We start from the raw sequence: 5599 nt of genomic DNA on the forward strand, positions 1-5599 counted from the left end.
TCTATAGAAGAATGATACAGATTATACATAAATTATACAGCAATGATACAATACTTCTATACTTATATATGGAATATGTATAATATGTGAATCATTAGTGTACAATCAATGTATAATATATGTATGATTAGTGAGTATACGTTGATGATACATTTATTATACACAAATTACACAACAGTGATACAAACCTATGATACATTTTCTATAGATATACATTTTCGAAACATATGTGAATCATTATATATATATATGATTAGTGATTATACGTTGATGATACATATTATGTGTGGAATATGTATAATATGTGAATCATTAGTGTATAATCAATGTAGAATGTATTACTAATGCATAATATATGTATGATTAGTGAGTATACGTTGATGATACATTTATTATACACAAATTACACAACAATTATAAAAACCTATGATACATTTTCTATATATATATGATAGGGATACATATTCTTACAACAATGATACATTTTTTATACGTATGATACATTTTCTATACATTGTTGACCTTCGGTGGCTTTTACCAAAAAAATAAAAAATAAAAAATAAAAAAATTGATCTTTAGTTGCGACTAAAGCCACCACAAATAGTCCCTTTTTTTTTTTTTTTTTTTTTTTGCAGCGGAATTTTAATGGTGACTAAAGTCGCCACAAAAGGTCGCGCTGGCTACACTTTGAGTTTGGAGAAACATGGGTCATCCGGTGGGAACAGTTTGGGTCGGATAGCCCTTTATGTCCTTTTCTCTTTCCCAAAAGGCCTCACATATTAGGAGTCTCCAATATTCTTTTCAGCTACCAATGTGGTACTTTGTTCGCACACCCAATGATCTCCCCCTCGAACTAAGTTCCACATGGCTCATTACCATAACTTACGGGTCAGAGATTCAATATGCCTGTGCGCCACCCACATCGTCAGAGTGTTTACGATCACCGAAGCCCAAGGGTTGTGTATGCGTCTTCAAAGCTATGGGTGAAGGTCGTTAACCGGCCCATAGACGGGCAAAGACACTAACCCAGGCCCCATGCCACACTCCATCATCTTCATACTCGTCCCGCCAAACCATTAGCTTTGATACTAGCTGTTGGGCTAAACGGTCCAAAGATAATCTTAACATGATGTGATATTGTCCGCTTTGGGCCAAACCCGCACGATTTTCCCAAAAGGTCTCACATCATTAAAAGTATCCAACACCTTATAAGTAGCTCCTTTTTCTTTTTAACTACTAATGTAGTACTTTGTTCGACACCCAATAAGTCACTCTTAACTAGAGGTTTCGATTTTGTGTTTCAAGAATGAAAAAGTCCTGATAGAAAGTATTTTCCCGTTTAATAGACCTTACATGATGCAAATTCAGATTAGTAAGAAATCAGAACTCCAAAGTGGACATCAGACACCAATGAAAAAACTAATAAAGCAAACACTACTAGGGGTGGGCGTTCGAGCGTCAGATTGGATATGAAAATTTCGGTTTGAATTTTCGATTTTCAGATTGAAAAAATTACAATCCAAATAAGATCGGATTGGGTTTTTTCAAGTTCGGTTTCGGGTTAATCAGTTTGGAAATTTCGGATTTTCGATTTTGACTTTTAAGCCTTTAAGGCAAGCTTATTAGGAACGAAATTAATGTGCATCAGTTACCAAGTTACTAGTCTTAGCACAATGTAAAACCAAATATGTAGATCCAATAGAGAGTTGTTATCCTTTGAACTAAAAGGTATCAATTCACATGTTCCAGTTTTACATTATTCTCTCTGTTTCATTGGAAGTTTTCTTATTCTTAAATTATTGAAGTAAACTCCAGCTTTGCAAGCTATATGTATTTAATTTAATAGAAAATTCTATATTGGACTTAGTATTATAATGGGTAAGACTGTAGGGTATTAATCTATTAGACCTTTGGACTTATTAGTATTAGACACATATTTATAATATTGGTAGGGCTAAATATAAAGTATAAAAATTTCAGATTTTCGGATATACTAAATCCAATATCCAAAAAATTTAAAAAAAAAATCCGAAGTCCAATCCATAATTCAAAAATTCAAACTAAATATTCAAAAAATTCGAATTTCGATTTGAATTTTGCGTTGGCCCAAACTATGCCCACCCCTAAACACTACGAAACCAAGTTGTTATTCTTGTCTTTTTTTTTTATTGAAAAGATTTCCACGTAAGACCATACATCATGTAGTTCTTAAATACTTGCTATAAAGTTGCTTCTTATAATTGTGCAAATATTGTGTACTTTGTCACAACAATTCTAGACCAATTTATGATTAGACGTGCACTATACCACATCCTTCTAAAACTCAATCGCTTTTAACGTAAGTCTTGAGTTCGAGTTTCAAGAGTGAAAAAAAAAAAATTGATAGAAAGTGTTTGCTCCTTTAGTAGACGTTATAGGATGTGAATTTAAATTAATCAAACTTCAGAACGGATATTAGATACTCATAAAAAAAAAAAAGGTAAAAAAATAAACGCCATGGAACCAAGTTGTTTGTCTTTTGTCTACCTTCTTTCTTGAAAAGACAAAATTAGAAGACGTAAAAGATTAAGTTGTTAGTCTTTGTCTACTTTGTTTCTTGAAAAGACAAAATTAGAGGACGTAGAAGATAATAATCAATAGTATGATGGAATAGTTGTAAATGGCCTGTCAAAATTGTCTTGGGAATAGGAGAATTTATTAAATAAAACAACACAAAATAATTATAAAGACGTATGGATTGTCACTTAGGGCCTGTTTGGAAAGCCACCTGGTAATTGGAATTGGTGTAATTATTAGGGTAGTAATTACACAGCCTAGTAATTATACAGTAGTGTAATTACAACGACCTGTTTTTTTTTTTTTAAATCAATTTCCCAGAAATCTCTGGGTATTTGCATTAATCTCCACAAGAAGAACCAATTCAGTACACGAGGTGGATTTGAAAATCCCGCCTCCAAGTTAAACCGCACAAAATTACCTACTATACAAAGTTTCAATATATCTAGCCTACGGCAGCTTAGTTATTTACTAGGCATCAACAAGTTTAAGCTTCACCAAAAATTATGCTTCATGTGTTTGTGTCTTAGCGAGGGTACTTGAAGTTGATCCATTCTGTATGGTCCTCTCGCACTATGTGGTAGTTCCTCGAGGGTGAAGAAATTGTGATCTTAATGGTTGATACTCCACTTAGCCAAAGCATCTGCTACCTGATTTGCCTCCCTATAACAATGTTGGAATTGGCAGTTGATCCTTTGAGCAAGGCCTTGGGCTTCGATGATGATTTCTTTCAAGTGCCACGGGGGAATAGATACGCCTTTTAGCATGTTAATAATCAACTGCGAGTCGCCTTCCAAGATCAAGCTATGAATACCATTTTGTGAACACCACTTTAGTCCGTAGTGCCTTTTCGTTTCACGCAAAGTGTTGCTACTTTCATTCCCCAATCGAGAAGCAAAAGCCATGATAATATTTCCATCAACATCTCTGCAAATCCCTCCAGCCCCCGCTTGACCATTCCCCATCTTGCTGCCATCAGTATTGAGCTTAAACCCATGACCTTTCGATTTTTCCCACTTCACCATTGTGCATTCAATTTTTGGGACCGAATTTAACGTAATTACAGTGTAATTACAAGCGTGCTGTTTGGTTGCACAAGTGTAATTACACAGTCAGTTTAATTTAAAAATAAAATTTAATTATAAAAAATTTAAAATTAATATTTAAAAAATATTGCCTTTATAAATGATATTAAATTAGTTATTTAATAACACGTTGTTTCTTGAAAATATATTAATTAATAATCATATATTTGTAACTAATATTGTAACAAAAATAATTGATATATATTTTTCAAATTAATGTTTAATTTTAATTAATTATAAAACTTAAAAGAAGACTTTTTTGTAAGAACGTCATGGATTGGATGTTTGACAAAAAAAATAATATTAATAAAATATAATGTCATAACATTATTCAAATGTTTGACACAAAAAATCTATCAAATGTAAGTGAAAAATAAACAACATGCAATGTGAAAGCAAATAACTTAAAATTGAAAATATAATATAAATTCAAAATCCAAAAGAAAAAGTTCAACATAATACTCTTATGCCAAATTCCAACATTACATAAGTAAGTTCCAACGTAACTTAAGTAAATAATTCAAAAGAAAGGAAAAATATAAGTCTATAACCCCATTCACAATGAAATTCTACTTTAATAACATCACCCGTTATATGTCAAGTTTGTTAATAACTCATTCTTTCCAATATTAAGAGGTGTAGTTTCAAATATTAGAATAATAACACGGTTATGCTAAATGAATAAAATAAAAAAATAGAAAAATAAGAGCAATTACATGGAATCACAAGAAGTAAAGGTTGGGAATGAAAAGAAAGAAAATGAAAAATAAATAATATAAAAAGAAAAATACATTTTAAAAAATAAAAATAATAAAAAAGAAATTAAAATAATAGAAATAAAAAAATATTAAAAATTAAAATAATAGAAATAAAATAAATTAAAAATAAAAATAAATTAAAGTAAAAAAATAAACAAATTAAAAAGTAACCATGTAATTACAGGGTGTAATTACACCCAATTCTCAGCCCCCCCTTGAGAATTGGAGAGTGTAATTACACCCTGTCAATTACACACAATTTTCACCTAACTGTGTAATTACTTGGTCAAACAAACAGGCTAAACTGTGTAATTACATCCAATTCCAATTACCTGGGTGGCTTTCCAAACAGGCCCTTAAAGAGTTAACGTGACAACAACCGCCAATATTTTAGTATAATATTTCAAAAATGAATGTTTATTCTTTCATGTCATTTCCTTCTTAAATTTGGGAAGATCATTTCATTATTTGACGTTTGTGGTTGACTTTTAATTCTTTTTAAAACAAATGGTAATACTGTAACTAGGTTTCTTGTCTCTGTGTGATTCTTCTATCTTTTTCTCAAATCGGAAAAATATTGAACAGTTCTATATGAATATCCATTCAAATGAAAGCATACCGGTGACAGATTCAAAAAATTTAACATAGAGTTGCTAATTTCTCGTTTGGTTACACTATCATGCCCTCGAGAAAACTACAAATATGAATAAAAAAAGATATTGCCCAACATATTCTATTATTAAGAAAATTAAAATAAATACTTACTCGTTTGACTCAAAATTTTTTAGGGGAGAGAACTCGCATGCTCGCTCAAAACTAAAATAATTATCAACCGATATCCTCATTACTTTCGTATCCTAGAAAAAATTAAAAATATTTACCGGTGATGACACTCAGTTATGATACCAACACGGTATATAAATATACCGAGACGGTATTATAAATGATCGTGTTCATTTATTAAAAATGACACACTTTTCTCGAAAAAAATTCTATGATACCATCGTGTGTGTGTGTGTGTATATATATACACACACACACACACACACCTCATGGTATATAAATATATTGAGATGGTATCATGGAGGACTGTTTCAGTCATTCTCTTAGTCCTCCATGATACCATCGTGATATATAAATATACTGCGATGGCATCATCGAAGAAGGGGTTTGGCCGAGAGGTATGTCGGGTAAATATTT

Source organism: Lycium ferocissimum, chromosome 11 (genome assembly GCF_029784015.1).
Source record: "Lycium ferocissimum isolate CSIRO_LF1 chromosome 11, AGI_CSIRO_Lferr_CH_V1, whole genome shotgun sequence".
NCBI lineage: Eukaryota > Viridiplantae > Streptophyta > Magnoliopsida > Solanales > Solanaceae > Lycium > Lycium ferocissimum.